The sequence below is a fragment of the Sinocyclocheilus rhinocerous genome, unplaced genomic scaffold (genome assembly GCF_001515625.1).
Source record: "Sinocyclocheilus rhinocerous isolate Xijiao unplaced genomic scaffold, SAMN03320098_v1.1 scaffold28, whole genome shotgun sequence".
Classification (NCBI taxonomy): domain Eukaryota; kingdom Metazoa; phylum Chordata; class Actinopteri; order Cypriniformes; family Cyprinidae; genus Sinocyclocheilus; species Sinocyclocheilus rhinocerous.
Window position 1 is genome coordinate 190024 of NW_015652416.1, and position 18274 is coordinate 208297.

Sequence of the window (18274 nt, forward strand, 5' to 3'; positions counted from 1 at the left end):
ATTCATCCATCGTTCTGTCTATATATCTGTTGTTCCATCATTCATCCATCGTTCTGTCTATCTATCTATCTATCTATCTATCTATCTATCCATCCTTCCATTCTTCCATCCATCCATCTATCCTCCATCCAAAATTCAAGGCTTTTTAACTTTTTTCTTTTAAAACTTTTTTTTAATTAAAAAGAGTTACATGAATTTCTTTGAATTTCATTTAATTATAATTATATTCGTACATTCAAATTCAAATTGCAAGTCTATTTTTTTTTAATACTATCAACATATATCTGTATATATGTATAATGCTTCCTCAATTTGGATTTGGTTCAAGTGCAGGAACTGAAATGGAATTTAAAAAGACGTTCTCAATTCAATTCTGAATGGTGCACACCCCACATTTTATACACACACACACACACACACACACACACATATATATATTTATATATATATAGTATTTTATTTTAACAGCAGAGAACTGAGATTTCATATCATGCACTTCCAGGAAGACCTTTGCCCGCCGTACAGTCATTGAGATGTAAATACTACCAGACAGCTTTCTTCAGGTTTTATAGACCTGTTTTTCGTTTCAGTAGCACTGGTGAGAACTGCCCGACTATCTCGGCATAATTGCAGACCCGATGATCATGACCGTCCTTTCTCTCTAATGTCAGAATAAACGTGTTTGTCTCTCACACTCCTCAGTTCTGCCGGGTCTTGCTGCTCTGACTGGTGCTAATATCTATTAGAGCTGATTTTGAGATCTACTTCGAATGCTTTGTTCTGTGTCATTCTCCCTCTCTTTCTACAGAAGAGCGACGAGTCCTCTGCCTCTCACTATCACACATACATGCTCTCTCTGAATACAAATGGCATCAGAGTGCACTAAAGAAAAGCACTCGGCGTACCTCAGAGCTCTTATTATGATAAAAAGCCTTCATGCCTCTCAAATTTTCAACCAACCAGTGCATGGTATGAGTATCTCATGGTGTATTCGCAATACCACACTGCCATGCAATTTTGGGGAGCAGCTAACTGAAAGTCCTGTACACTACATGTGTTTAGTAATGTAACAACAGTTCAGCTGTTTTCAAAATGCTGTTGTTTTCCAAAAAGTAGTAGTATAGCGTGACAAAACGCCACTTAGCTGGTTTTTAGTGTCACATTGTATTGTGCACAGCTTTTATAGTTGAGTGACTTGAGGAAATAATGAAACACTCTCCCTTTCAAGTAACCCTAGGAAATTCAGGGTTTGTTCAGATGGTTAATGTAAATTAAACACAAAAGAAGATATTTTGAAGAATGTGGGTATCCAAACAGTTTCTGGTCCCCATTGACTTGCATAGTAATTTATTTTTCATACTATGGATCTCAGTGGGGACCAGCAATTGTTTGGGTACCAACATTGTTCAAAATATTTTCTTCTATCTTCAACAGAAGAAAGAGAATCATACAGGCTTAGAACAACTCGAGGGTGAGAAATGATGACATAATTTTTTTTTTTCTTTTTTGAACTTCTTTTTGAAATGTTTACAACCTCTGCAATGATTTATTTGAGTTCTGTGTCGCCTTAAATCACATCATTTTTTTCTACATCAGTTTTTTTTTTCATTTTATATATGTATAAGGGTGTTTTTTAGCTTATTGGTTGTTTTTAGTATAAAGTTTGATGCTGTCGCACTAATTAGGAGCTGTTCATGCATGCATTCATTAAAAAATCCCGATTGCTTTTGTGCCAGAAAAATACTGCGGTTTGAAAAAGTAAACTATATGATTTGGTAGGCATATAAAAGTGTGGGGTCAGTAGGATTTTTATTTTTTAAAGAAATTAATACTTTTATTCTGCAAGGACACATTATATTGACAGTAAAGGCATTTAAAATGTTACAAAAGATTTTTATTTAAAAAAAAATCTTTTGAACTTTATATCCTGTATCCTGGACATAAATGTTTCATGGTTTCCAATCAACACAACTGTTTTCAACATTAGCATTACATTATTATTATTCAGCATTAAATCAGCATATTACAATGATTTCTGAAGGATCATGTGACACTGAAGACTGGAAGTAATGATGCTAAAAATACAGCTTTGCATCACAGGAATAAATTACATCTTAAAATATATTCAAATAGAAAACAGTTTGTTTAAAATTGTAATAATATTTCACAATATTAATGTTTTTACTGTATTTTGAATCAAATAAATGCAGAATTGATGAGCATAAGACGCATCTTTCATCAGTCTTTGGTCAGACTGTCAAGAGGTGAATCATTCTTGTGCTAAATATGTGTTCAAAAGTTATAATTTTGCAAAAGAGACCCCACCTATAGTTAAACAAGCAGCCAAGACACCAAACTTGGCCAATTTTGATTTTAGTCTTTTTCCGTTCTGAACTGACTTGTCTTAAAGTGTACATACTGTATATATATTTTTTAAATAGCATGAAGTTGCAAACATAGCATCTGTCTGTGGGAGTTAATGCAGGGCTGTTCCTCTAGCGAGCGTGTGTTCCATAGAAGGACGAGTGTTAATATGGGATTATGAATCCATGTTCTTACCTCTCTTATTTAAAACAGTCTGACAGCTTGTGCACTCGTGTTCTACTACGGCTGAGCGCTGCCATCACTGAATTTACAGCTCCGGCCTGACGTATGCAAATGCATCTGTGTGTGTGTGTGTGTGTGTGTGTATTAAGGTATTTTCAGGGCTAATTTGTAGATTTAAATATCCATGCTGTCAGATGCACAGCGGTACAGAGCTGGTGTTTGTGTGGTGATGAGGGAAAATGCACATGATAATGAGGGATGATCAATGCACAGATCGGTTAATCCAGACGGATCCCGCAATGCATGCATTTCTACAGTATATATTTATATGTGTGTGTTTCTGCAAGAAAAACTGGGTAATACAAGCTTAATGAATAATGAATAATAAGATGAATAGAATAGAATAGAATAGAATAGAAAATAGAACAGAAAAAGTTAGAAAAGCGCTATAAGATATAAGATATTTATTTGTGTTGTTTTCATTAGTATTATTTTTTTTACATTTTGATTTGCTTATTTACATAAAATCAATATAAATTGAAGTTCTGACATTTAAACATATGCAACATTTTTGCACAAATTAAACACTGGATTTCCTGGTCCAAGTTGGTCTACAAGATCAAAATCTTGTGGTATTTTGACTAAGCTACCAGTTTTTACAAAAATTTATTATTATTATTATTATTATTATTATTATTATTATTATTAATCATCACAATTAAAAGAACCAAAGACTTAAACTACTTCAGTCTGTGTGCATTGAATTTATTTAATAAACGAGTTTCACAATTTGAGTTGAATTACTGAAATAAAGGAGCTTTTCCACGACATTCTAATTTATTGAGATGCACCTGTATACATTTAATACTATTTTGCCTTATCTTTTATTTTATTTAATCGTTAAATATTTTAACATATTTGCTTGAAGTTTTTTAACATAAAAACATAAAATTGTACATAATTTTTAACATAATATCTATCTATCTATCTATCTATCTATCTACAAAAAAAACAAAACAATATGAATGATAATATCACAAGTACTGGCATTTAAATATACAAAATTGTTGCACAAAACAATCACTGGATTACTGGACTTGAATTTTACAGGTTTAGTATCAAATCATGGAAATATATTTAGCGTTTAGTTTGAGACTGATGAAAACTAGCCATTGACTAAATTCGGTACAATGCACGGAATGGAAACATTTATATTAAAATTGTACATGGTCCTTTTTCAAATAAATTGTAATAAATAAAAAAAAATTAATAAAAAACTGCCGTGCTATTATTTACCACATTTTGTTCCATGTTAGTATGCTCAGATAGCCCTACCATTAAACAGAGTGATCTGTAAGTGGTCACTGAGCAATTTTTGACCAGAATAAGCTGCAGTATGTACCAGACAGTCAAGACCAGTCTCTATCAATCTAGTATATGCGCACCACAAGGGCGACTGCATGTCTGTACTTGCTGTATATTTGTGCTGAGGATGTGGGAGTGTTTGACGTCTTGTAGTCTAAAAAGCAGTGTGAAAGTCTAAAAAGTACAGAGAAATGGATTGGGAGAGAGTCGAAGAATTGAAAAAGACTGGAAAAAGACCGAAAGTTGTCACTGTTTTAAGACTAAAAGCAGGGGGAAGAGATTTTAGACGCAGGAAGAAAGAACCTAAGAGCTCCTTTAATCACAAGCTCCCTCAACCCACTTCAGTTTCCCAACATGCCGAGCGTTAGTGTGATCACAGGATGGGAAACCACTGCAAAGCCTTCTTCTGACCACACACACACTCCTTCTGTACTAAAGTACTACTCCAAAAAGCTGTGAGAACAAGACAAAGATAAGACGGAGAAAGAGACCCGACTGAAGGATGAATAATCCCTTCAGCTCACTTCTCTCTCTCACCCTGACCCAGCTTAGAAATAATAACTTAATTCCCGTTAAACTCTCCTCTCCTCCCTCACACACACTGACAGACGCAGACAAAGGCAGAATATTAGCTGTCGAAAACGTGCGGGCCTCCATAAGACTGAAAGATGGATGGATAAACATGACAGAGAGGTGTTAGATGAGGGTTAAACAGATGGACAAACAGAAAGATGGAGAGAGAGGGAGAGTGTGAAACAGATGGACAAAAAGGGTTAGAGGCAAACAGCTGAGAGGAGAAGATGAGGAAAACACAGATGGACATGTAGACTGCCATTGTGTGTGTGTGTGTGTGTGTGTGTGTGTGTGTGTGTGTGTGTGTAGGTGAGGGGGACAAAAAAAATCTCCACCGAAATAGAATGTCCATTAGCCTACTGTACTGGGCAAAGTAACATTACAATACAAATCAACAACACTAAAACAGGAATCTGAACAGGAATTATTCTTACTGAGTATTCTTTCGCGTAACTTATTCTATCAAGCTAACTTGGATCGAAGCAATCCAAAATAGAGCCAACATTAAAGAAACAAAACAGCAACACTAGTAAAGAAAAACTCCCTTCAGTTTTTATCATTATTTATTTGCAGTGATGACAGGCTGTGTTATGTTTCCATATTTAAATTAAAATAGACTGCAGTATGCAACATTGTGCTTCTATTCTACTGTGATCTACGTAGCCAAAGCATGTCTGGTTTTACACGTTTATTTGGCACATTCATGTTAATGTTCCCCACAGTTCCCCTGTGACCTTATTGGTCGGCTGAGCTAATACATTTTCTGCCCGGCCAATCATCAGCCCTCTATCAGTCCAAAAACACCTGGTGTTCCTTGTATCAGGCGCAATGGAGATCTGGATACAGAGGTCTTTTTTAGCCCCTGGTGAAAGGTGCCCTTTCACAGTGATCCTGGATAAGTCTGCCTGCCCAGAGCTCAACCAGAGCAATTATAACTTTGTCAGAAAGTATTAAAAGGCAAATGCCTTTTTATTAGCAATGGCTGCAAAAACGAGGAAGCCGCTCGTTTATTATGGACAGTTTTTCCCAATATCATTTTTTATACTCAGATATTTAATTTGTGTGGTTTGGCCTTAGAGGATCTCAGTTACTGAAAGCAACAAACACATCTCATTACCTCATGGAGTTATTTATTCATATGGAACCAGTTGGTCTCTTAAGTCATTATCTTCACGGGATGTTTTTTTAGAAAAGAATATTAGCCAAGCGAGAAAATAGCATTAGATTTTGGTAACACCTTCTGTGGTGCCTGTGCATAAAATGCATTATAAATTTAGGGGATATTGTTCTTCATATCTCAAAGTCTACTTTAGATCTACATGCCATCTTTCAGGTATGCAGCAAATATTTATGAATAAGAAATAAATATGTGTATGTGGCTTAAGCAATTTGTTTAAAAGTTTGGGGTTGGTAAGATTTTTTAAAATGTTTTTGAAAGAAGTTTCTAATGCTCACCAAGGCTTCATATATGTGATCAAAAATACAGTACAAATGGTAATATTGTGAAATAGTATTACAAATTAAAATGAATGTTAATTTCTATTTTAATATATTTCAAAATGTGATTTAAAATGTAAATCCAACGCATCCTTGCTGAATAAAATTATTATTATTATTATTTTAAAAAATCATACTGACCACAAATGTTTAATGGTATATGTGTGCCAACAGTAATAAGCAGTACCCTGGACCATAAAACCAGTCATAAGGGTAAATTTTGCGAAATTTAGATTTATACATCACATGAAAGCTGAATAAATAAGCTTTCCATTGATATATTGTTTGTTAGGATATGACAATATTTTGGCCAAGATACAACTATTTGAAAATCTGGAATCTGAGAGTGCAAAAAAAAATCTAATATATATAATATACAAATATACCCCAGCGACTTAAGACTGCTTTTGTGGTCCAGGGTTACATATTTATATTGAGAAAGATTATAATATTGAATTTAATATTAGTTTGTAATTGAATTTAATATTGAGTTTGCATGTTCAATCACCCCTAATATCAAATGACAGCACACATAAAAAAATAATAGATAATATAAATATTAATATTACTGAATCACTTGCATCTTTATTTGGTACTGATTCTTTAAGCATTCAGGAATAATATGTTTGAACATAATTAAATTATTTGTGCTAAAATATATTAATTAGCTGAAGTCTTCAACCAAATTATTAGAATATAATACATTATATATGAAAGTATTGTGAAAACAGTTGTAATACAATATATATCATATAGAATTATGAGTGCCTTTTATACTGAACATACAGGCGTCATAAGAATTTAATTTGTTGATGAGAATTTTCTGAAATATCTTTTCTTCATTCCTCCAGCTTCATTCAAGTGTGGACAGAGGTAATGGACTAACCAAATACATATTAAAAGGTGAGGGGGCCGGTTCGGTGTTCGTCATTGACAGCAGAACGGGGAACATCCACGTCACCAAACCCCTAGACCGTGAGGAAAAGGACCAGTACCGCCTTATCGCCACGGCAACAGACCGACAGACTGGCCGAGCCCTGGAGCCTTCATCCCAGTTCATCATCCGTGTGCAAGACATCAACGACAACCCGCCTGTGTTCCAGGGCGGCCCTTATAGCGCCACCGTCCCTGAGATGGCCAACATTGGTACTGCGCTTGGCTGCACACACGCAAATGCCCTCTGACTGCTGTCAGCTGTGTTTGGAAGAAAAAAACAGAGGGTCACATGCTCATTGAACCATGAGTTTGTCAAAAATATCTCTTATTTCGTCTCTCTCTCTTTCCCTAGGCACATCGGTTATTCAAGTGACAGCCACAGATGCTGATGACCCAACGTATGGGAATAGTGCCAAACTTGTGTATTCAGTGATTCGAGGCCAGCAGTACTTCACCATGGACCCGCAGTCAGGTGTGCGTTCACTTTTATTCTTTATGATTAGAAATGCAATATTTTTCATTTTTAAAGGGTGATGAAATGCAGAATTTTTATTTTATGTCTCTCAAGGTTAGTTTATAAAGGGCCAATTTGACCAACAGCTTGCGTCAACGAAGACCCTCTTTTGGCATCAAATGTGTGGTATATAATATTGACGTCTAGTAGCTGAAATAGGAGCTGTGGTCCAAATTCAAAATAGTGGAGAGAGTTGTTTCTTCCGCTCCTCCTCCTTAGACTCGATGCTCACACAGGTTGCCAGATTGAGGACATGCGATAGGAACGACAATGAAAGGCGACAAGCCTTACACTGTAAATTGATGAGCTGATTTATCCGCCTTTTCCATTCCAGGGGCCGGTTGCATAAAAGGTTTAGACTAGTCTTAAAAAGTTAGTCATCTAATTTTGTTTTTTAAGACTGCTCAAAATGTTTACAATTCGGTTACATTAAAATGTAGATTAGTCTAAGCTGAATCCAAAATATAAGACTGATTTGGTTAACTGCTAGTTCAGGGGTGTCCAAACTCGGTCCTGGAGGGCCGGTGTCCAGAAGAGTTTAGCTCCAACCCCAAATAAACACACCTGAACCAGATAATCAAGCTCTCATTAGGCATACTAGAAACTTAAAGGCAGGTGTGTTGAGGCAAGTTGGAGCTAAACTCTGCAGGACACCGGCCCTCCAGGATGGAGTTTAGGCACCCCTGTGCTAGTTGGTCAAACTAGTTCTTAAGACACTGTCTTAACATAGAGCCTAAGTTTATGCAACTGGCTCCAGTGCGCTACTTTTCCATTGTTTTTCTGTGTAAACACATGCTAAACAGACGTATATCACAGCTGCGTTTGCGTCTCGCATCTTTTGCAGCATCTCGCACATTTTTACGATGCTGTGTCAAGTTAAAAGAATTTCAACTTTTACACACAGCACCGCTCATCAATGTCAGTTCCAAAACAGTGGACAAATCAGAGCACCCATGAGGGGCGTTGCAAGTTTTTGTTTACAGTAGCAAGTTGGCATTTTATTTGATGGCAACATGACGGAGGAGGCATTCTGCACTGTGCTTTTTTTTTTAAAGACACGTTCTGTGTGAATGGTCCTATACGCTGGGTTTTCCACCAACTGGCAACCCAGGGTGTCAAAATACTATTGGGTGAATTGGTGGTGGGCAGAATCACACAGGTCAAAACAAAAACAGACACTCTGACACGGAACACACATTTCAAAGTAGAATAACTGGCGTTAGCATTGTTTATCAGAGAAACAAGTATGTGAACTTAGCATGTTTCTTAAAGGGGTCATATGATGCGATTTCAAGTTTTCCTTTCTCTTTGGAGTGTTACAAGCTGATTGTGCATAGATAAGATCCCTGAAGTTGCAAAGACTAAAGTCTCAAAACCAAAGAGATATTCTTTATCAAAGTTAAGACTCTGCCACGCCCCCCTAAAACAAATACAGTATTTGAAAAATAATGTGTTTTTTGAACATTAAAGCATGTCAACATATTCTGTTACACCAAATACACAAAATAATGATCTTTAAAAAAGCATCATATGACCCCTTTAAATATCTGCAGATATATTATGCTGTTTTTAGTACAGTCAAAAAATGACATATAGCACCTTTACCAAAAGCTACTTTATTAAAGAAATGCAGTGAAACATCAGTGATGAGAAGGCGTGGACGAGGTTATTTTTGCGGCTAACCTTATAGGAATAGTTCACCCAAAAATGAAAATTCTGTCAATAATGACTTACCCTCATGTCATTACAAACCCATAAGACCTTCATTAATCTTCAGAACACAAATTAAGATATTTTTGATGAAATCCGAGAGCTTTCTGGCCTAAAGTCTGCAATATTTTTTACACCCTTATTCCACCCTTATTTTCACTTTCTGTGGGTGGGGGGGTTTGATACTCAAGATGGCAAGCGCTGTGATAGAGCCGTATATATTTGAGCCCGAGGCAGAATAATCTGAACAATGCAACGCAACCACAACGATTGCACCAGACTGTCTCAGCGTGGTAATTGCTTTTGCTTGCTTAATTTTCAGTATTTTGGTTTTAAAAAGTACTATTATTACTTGTTGTTTTACAAAAGACATTGCGTGTGCGTGGGTATGTACTGATTGTATTAGCAACACTCAAACAATGATACACTTTGTGTCTTCATAGTGTTAAATTCTGGTTTGACGTTTATTACAAACACTGTGTAAAATTAAAAATAAATGTACTTACCTGCATTGTCACTAAGGACAAAACCTATTGTGAAATGTGAAGAACAAACGAAAACTTTATATTTCAGTTGCTCAGGCACATCATTTAAAAATAAACTTCAGCCATGCATTTCTAATGCTTGGATCTTTAGGAAAAGAGGTTTTTGGAGGTGCAGTTTCTTTACACCCACTGACAGAAAAACCTCTGAGTTTGATGATGTTGCGTGACATCTTTATACAACAATATCGCTTTTGTGATTGATGGGCAGACATGAGCTGCATCTTCTTGATTACACAAAGTCACGATTCTCCTGATTTCAAATCTGGGCATTTCATAAGGGTAGAAATAAATAATATTTTAAACTGCAGAGTTCTGTTGAGTAACCTTTTATAAATGTAAGCAGGGATGGGCAAAGATACATCAAAATGTATTTTAAAATAAAATACCAAATACCTTAATTTTAAGTGTATCAAAATAAACTACAAAATACAGCAGCCACACCAAGTATCAAAATAAACTACTGTATTTTTGTATTTTAAAAATACTAAAAAATACTTTTTACAAGGGAGCATGAAATTTCTTCACAAACCTTCCATGATTTGATTTTTGCCGAAGGCTTTCAAATACAAAATACGAAATAGTATATTGTATTTCAAATACGTATTTTAAATACATGTATCTGAAATACTGCCCATCCCTGAATGTAAGTATCAAGAACATTTGGTTCTCCATTTCATGACCCCTCTAAGTAAAGGTTTATTTCTTCAAGAAATTTGTTGGGCTGTGGTCCAGCAGAATCATTAGACACATGCACTCAGCTCATAACGTATCTGTCGTAGTGTAAGAATAAGGCTGAGTGATGTTTGAAAAAAGAACTCACAACAGGTCAGTCTTGTTGCTGCAGAATTTGGTACGGTCATTGCAGTGGTCAAGTGAATTTAAAAGAGGCCTCTGCGATATGAAAGGACCCGGGCAACAGGAAGTGGTGTAATTCTGAAAAGTCATCCTGATTTTAAATCATCAAAAATGATCATGTCTCTTGTTTCTCATTTTCCTCTTGACAATACCCCATAGATTCTCTATGGGGTTCAGGTCTGGTGAGTTTGCTGGCCAGTCAAGCACACCAACACCATGGTCATTTAACCAACTTTTGGTGCTTTTGGCAGTGTGGGCAGGTGCCAAATCCTGCTGGAAAATGAAATCAGCATCTTCAAAAAGCTGGCCAGCAGAAGGAAGCATGAAGTGCTCCAAGATTCTGTTCTGTTTATTCAAGGCTTCAGCACAAAAGAATGATCCATTTTAAATATTTTTAAATGTGCTAGAAATAGTAAATATTGAGTTTTTTATGAAATATTTTGTCCAATAAAATGTTGTTTTCTTTACAAAAAATATGCTTAATATGTATTTATTTTAAATGTGTGTGTGTATATTTTAAATGTGTGTATATACACACACACACACACACACACACACACTACACTATACGCTACCATTCAGAAGTGTTAATAATACTTTTTAATACCAATACTAATTTATACTTTTATTTAAATAGAATGCATTAATTTGATCAAAAGAGAGAGTAAAGAAACTGTTAATGTTACAAAAGATTTAAATTTTTCAATTTGATTTCTTTTCAAAATGCTATTCTTTCTATTCATCAAAGAATCCTGAAGATTCAGCTTTGTGATGGCAGGAATAAATTACATTTACATTTTTAAAAATAAATATATATAATATTTCACAATATTACTGTTTTTAATGTTTTCATATTTTCTGTTCTTTTTGGATCAAATGAACACAGCCTTGGTGAGACAAAAACATAAAAAATTGATAAAAACCTTTAACAAAACTTACCAAACAAACGTCATCCTTATCCCCACAGATTCATAAACACACTTTTGCTGTAAAATGATGACATAGGCAAAATATTTTTGATTGGTTTGTGTTTTTCAGCATATTCTGACTCAATATGTCGTTTTTGCAAATTCATCTATGTTCCCTAGCTAGATAAAATTATCTTGGTCACAAATCACTGGCAGGATCAGCAACAATGGTGTAGAATCACAGAAAACCAAAGATTTATATTTTGCAAGGCATATGTACAATAAATGTACAATATTCACTGGCATGTAAGAACAATTGAGAGTTCCATCTACTGTAATATCTGTCTGACCTATCAGAAGCAGTCAGATCTGTATTCTGCTAAAGTTTCTGTGAATGAAACTCAGGGCAGGACAACAGTGTGAGGTGTAGGATGTTCAATGTGATTCCTTTTAATTCACTCCAGTTTTACCTAATTACCTTACTGGCATGAAAGTTGCTCAATATTGCCAAAGCAAAGTGATGTTTGCTCTGAGTGATCTGTTCATGTCTCTGTCTCTCTCGGCAGGTATCGTGCGCACAGCGGTGCCTGATATGGACAGGGAAGCTCAGGCGCAGTACCAGGTGGTGCTCCAGGCAAGAGACATGGGTGGCCATCAAGGGGGTCTGACAGGGACCACCACTCTCACTGTGCACCTCAGTGACGTCAATGACAACCCGCCCCGCTTCACTCAAAGTGAGTCACACATCCAGCCCTGCTCCAGAACACATTAAAAACCCAGTCTAATCTAGTCTGTCTACTCTAGTCTACTGTTCATTCTGTTGAACATATTCTATTCTGTTGTAATCTATTCTTGTTATCTGCTGTACTTTATTACACTGCTTATTTTTCTTCTAATCCGTTCTAGTCTAGTCTACTGAGCTTTGTTTTATTCTAGCTAAATAGTCTGTAGTCTGGTCTAGTCTAGTTCAGGTTACTCTGTTATTTTCTTCTCTAGTCTATCTACTCTATGAAGGATTATCTACTCCTCTATTTTGTTCTGTCCTATCCTATTCTATTCTATTCTATTCTATTCTCTGTTTAATTTTATTGTAATCTGTTCTAGTCTAGTTTACTGAGCTTTGTTTTATTCTAGTTGTCTAATCTGGGCAGATTTATTCTAGTCCAGTTTAGTGTACTCTGTTATGTTCTAGTCTAGTTTATCTCTAATCTACTGAATTTTACTATTATATACTATACTATTCTATTTTGTTCTATTCTGTTATGTTCTGCTCTGTGAAGGATGATATCTAATCTAGTCTACTATTCTATTCTATTCTATTCTTTGAAGTATCATATCTAATCTAGTCTACTCCACTATTCTATTCTATTCTGCTTAACTTTATTACTTTATTTAATTTTATTGTAATCTGTTCTAGTTTTGTCTACTGAGCTTTGTTTTATTCTAGTTGTCTAATCTAGACAGGTTTAGTCTAGTCCAGTTTATTAGTTTATTATACTCTGTTATGTTCTAGTCTAGTTTATCTCTAATCTACTTAGTTTTTCTATTCTATTCTATTCTATGAATGATCATATCTACTCTAGTCTACTTCACTCCACTATTCTATTCTATTCTATTCTATGAAGGATCATATCTAATATAGTCTATTCCACTCCACTATTCCATTCTTTCTATTCAGTTTATTTTAGTTTATCTCTAATCTAATTAGTTTTACTATTCTATTCTATGAAGGATCATATCTACTCTAGTCTACTATTCTATTCTATTCTATTCTATTCTATGAAGGAGCGTATCTAATCTAGTCTATTCCACACCCCTATTCTATTCTATTCTACTCTACTCTACTCTACTCTATTCTATTATATTCCATTCTATTATATTCTATTCTAGTGTTCACTGTTCTGCTCCCATCTGTTTAGCCTATTCTAGTATAGTCTACTCTAGTGTATTTATTCAATTGTATCATCTCATTTAATCTGGCCTAGTCTGACCTGTTCTATTCTACTATACTGCACTGTTTTATTCTAGTTTTTTTCTATTATACTTGTTCTATTCTAATGATCTAATCTGGTCTGGTTTAGTCTACTCTGTCTGTTCCAGTATAGTCTAGTCAACTTAACTTTCTTCTATTCTATTTTAGTACACCACACTGTTTATTCTCTAGTCTAGTGTACATAACTTTTCTAGTCATCTAATCTGTTTTAGTTAACTAAGATTAGGTTATTATTTAATTGGTTATTATTAATTGACATAAAGCTTAAATAAAATGAAACATAAATATTAGATGGAAAAAAAATTGAATGTTGCTTTGGCAACTAACTGAAATAAAATTAAAGTACTAAAATTGCTAAAAACTAAATAAAAATAAATTGTAGGTAAATAGAAATACTTAAAACAAAAATGTCATTACAAACCCGAAAGAAACTCTATTATGATCTGGTCTACTCATATTCTGGTCTTGTCTAGTGCTCTCTGTCCTGTTTCAGTCTTAGTCTAGTCTAGTCTCATTTATTTTCCATGAGCTCTCTTTCAGAGCATATAAACTCTGAATTCAATAGCTATTTTGTTGTGAAGATCAAAGAGTCTCAGTGTGGGCTCTTTATTTAGCCGTCAGCATACACGCTGTCCATTAGTTGCTCTAATGACACGCATTGCACTGCTTGCTAACATCACAAGTGCTGTTTCCACGTCCACGGTCAGACTAACCAACAGGAAGAGAAGAGATGTGGGTGTTCAAGTTTGTGTGTGACATGATGTAACCTTTTGAAATAGATTCATGCTTTATTTCTCTTCTACTTTAAATCACTCTGTCCTATTTTCCTGACTGCACTTCTGTCCACTTGTTAGCCACAGCGAGCTTATTACACACATACTATTCATGCTGCGGATGCTGTCTTATTGCAGTAATTGATTGACAGCTCAAAGTCATGAGTGGTGGTTTGGAGACTGTGGGCGTGATGTCAGAAGATGACACATGAGGGATTGACTTGCGTCTGCTGTATTATATTCTGTGATTGGGATGTGATCTTATCAGTCGTACACTAGAGAGTCATGACATACACAATTAGTTAGCTGCATAAATTCAATTGCCAGTCTGAACTGTTCGAAAAGGATTATTTCCCTAGAAATGTGTAATTATATTATATATTCACTTGTGTTCATCGACTCCCTGAATCAATCTCTCTAATCACAAGCGCTCAAACCACCTGTTGTTTGTTTCTCTTACAAAGAACTAAATAAAATGTATTTCAATCATGACAACTCTCGAAACATTTTAGCATGGTGATGGATATGACAATGTTAATGTATTTGGTCTTGGCGGAACAGATCTGCTACGCTGCTGCTGAATTGCTGCTGCTGTTGGTTATTGGTGTAGTTGTAGATTATTGCTGCTGCTGCAAGCAAGTACAGGAACTTGCTACTGCCAATGCATATGGCGATACGGTGCCATGAGTATTTAAGACATACTGCTGCTGCACAAATAGCATATAAAATAACCCCGTAGCAGATCTATACAGGTGGAGCTGGGGAAGGTGGAGGGGTTCAGAGAACTCTGAAAGCGTGCTGCAGCAATCTCAAATGAACGCTAACCAGCCATATAAATGCAAGGCAGTAAGCTCATTGGCTGCATATGCAGCATGAACCAATCAGCTTGTGCCAAGTCATTTGACTCTCTGAATATCATCAGTTACGTTAACAACCCATCAGCCTGCGCCATCTAGAGTTTCATGACTGAAATATATATTTAATATGGTTCTAACAGCATAGCTTACGTGGAATGGTACACATAAATCGAATTTCATGTAACTGCACCTCAACAAACACCATGAGTATTTAAGACATACTGCTGCTGCACAAATAGCATATAAAATAACCCCGTAGCAGATCTATACAGGTGGAGCTGGGGAAGGTGGAGGGGTTCAGAGAACTCTGAAAGCGTGCTGCAGCAATCTCAAATGAACGCTAACCAGCCATATAAATGCAAGGCAGTAAGCTCATTGGCTGCATATGCAGCATGAACCAATCAGCTTGTGCCAAGTCGTTTATCTCTCTGAATATCATCAGTTACACCCCGTCAGAATGCGCCATCTAGAGTTTCATGACTGAACTATATATAAAAGCTGGTTTAGTACACTACACTGTTTTATTCTAGTCTACTGAACTTTGTTTGATTCTAGTCATCTAAGCTGGTCTGGTCTAGTTTAGTCCAGTCCAGTGCAGTTTTGTTGTAAAAACTAAAACTATTATTTAAAAACATGAAATAAAGCTGAAATAAAATATGAAATAAAGCTGAAATAAAGTAATAATAATAATAATACTGTGACGAGAGGGGCAGGGCCGAGAGCCGTGGGAACGGAGCGAGGCCGGTGGAGTAAATGCTAATGCGCGACACCTGCGCCACTCACCGGTCTCGAGTCCCACGGAGGAGCTCCGGAAGGATAAAAGGAGGAGTGATGACAGTGTTGGAGGAGAGAGGACCAGGCCTGGACTTTATTTTGTGTTTTGGTTCTGTTTGTGCGCGACAGTCGTCCGCGAGAGGCTGTCGTGCTATTTTGTGCTTATTTTATTATTAAAGTTTTGTTTGAATGTTTGCCGGTTCCCGCCTCCGCGGTGGGTAATAATAGCTCCGTTCCCACGGCTCTCGGCCCTGCCCCTCTCGTCACAACTACTACTACTACTACTACTAATAATAATAATAATAATAATAACATAGAAACAAGATATTTGTGTGTGTGTGTGTGTGTGTGTGTGTATACTCTGAGATATCTTGTTTCTATGTTTTACATATCCTTGTTTTATTAATATTGCATGTTGCCTCCTTAAATATCAGTAACCACTTGTGATAGTTGTGTTTGAGTCCATCAGAAAAGTTGAATGTCAGCATCAAGACAGTGTGGGGAGGAACTCAAATGTGCAGAGCATGCTGGGAAACCAAAGAACAGAGACATTTTGATGCTCAGGGAGCATACAAAATTATATGTGAAAGTATGTGATCTTTTGAACAGGATTAATAATTGGTAGATCAGATTAATTCACAAAACATTTTGAGATTTGTTCAATCATATTTTCCCTTGTGACTGCTGATTCGTACCTCAAACTCCATATTAGCCCCATAGGTTTGTGATTAAGCAAGCAGCAGCTTGACAGTGAAAACAATTTAAAACCCAATGAAGTGGTGAATTTGCCTCGTCTCACCAGCTGATTGAAACTCTGAATCCCCAACCACTGCATTCAGTTCTATGCAAGAGCACCATCCTTGAATTTATGATGGGTTATCGTGAATTTGTTGTCTTGAATGTGAAGAATATAGGATATTTGCATCAGAAGATGAAATGGTAATGCATTTATGTTATCATGTTTACAGTATAAAAATGGTCTTTCATAGACTAACCAGCACTTATGGCTTTTTTGGTTAATGGGGTTACAAAAAAAAAAAAAAAGACTGTTCTAAAATTAGTTAGTTACCTAATGGGTAATTTCTGCGCATTTAAAACCATTAAATTACTCTTACTGGGCAGTTTAATTCACCGACCCCTGGCCACCCAGGATTTTTTTTTAATATATATATAAAACTTTATAAAGTTTATAATATATGTAATAAAGTTTTAGTGTGGCAAATATCAAGTAAAAACCATAAAGTAATAACTTAATTAAAACCCATTCCTGCTCAACCAATATCAAATGTTAAAATATTAAAACAGGGCATGACACACTTGGTCGTGCTTAAAAATTAGCCTAAAAGCAGTTTCAAATGGCTAATTAAATATTGGATAATGGAAAAAAGAGCCAGAGCATTAAATTGAAATATTTTCCCCGTTTTCTTCATTTTAATTAAAAGTAGCAGTATGGGTCACTCCAAGTTTATTTATTTATTTATTTATTCTTGTTCAGTTCTTGGGGTTCCCTTAGCACTTATAACAGGACACATTTCTATTTTGTCTCTATTTTGATTCTCTAACTGAGTTTGTATTCTGATCCTCTACACTACAGCAGGGTCAGTCAGACAGTCAGTTGCTTGGACCACTTTCTTGCTTATACTTTGTTGTGTGGATATAGGTATATAGCGGAAAATTATTTATCACTAAATAAATAAATAAATAACTAGCCTATAAAACTACAATAGGCATTACTGACAAAAAATGATACTTGCAGTTTAGTGATTCAGAATGATTCAAACCGGTAAATAGTATTTTTAACTGTTCATTAAAAGAATCGGCTCCTAAGAGTCATTTGTTTGGGGGTTCATACAATATTAGTCACCCTCTGTGTTTTTGCTTCACTAAAAAGAACCGTCTGATTTGTTCTTTTGGGAATCGGACTACCGTGGTCACACTGCCACTGTGTTTAAGGGTGTGTTCACACTTGTAGTTCGGTTCAATTGGTTCATTTGGTCCGGACCAAAAAGGAAAATGATACATTTGGTCCTGGTCCGCTTAGCGTTCACATTGGCATTTTTGACAGCGAACCTAAAGACACCGAACCTAAAGGCATAGTGATACGTTCACAACTTGATTGGTCGGCTTGAATGACGTATATATCGTGACGGAACTCACCGGACACCCCAAACAAAAGGTACGTAAGACTTAAAGCGGCGCTGCGGGTGTATGATATCAAAGCACTCATTAACTGATCGGTCTGCTCAGCGCCGCTTTAAGTCGAACACACCTAATGCCGTCTGCTGGACTAAGCACGCTCATTCTTGCGTGTACATATAATTTTATTTTCACCACCTGCAAACTCACAAGGAGCTCATAAAAGGCACTTTACCTCATCGTTGCTCCACATTTGCCCTCTGCTCATTTTGTTTTGGTTACACCGCGTCG

At 36.0% G+C, this 18274-nt stretch overlaps 1 pseudogene; it reads left to right on the forward strand.

Annotated features, from left to right (window-relative positions):
• Positions 1-18274, forward strand: part of LOC107714970 (cadherin-11-like) — a 93600-nt pseudogene that overhangs the window by 37122 nt on the left and 38204 nt on the right.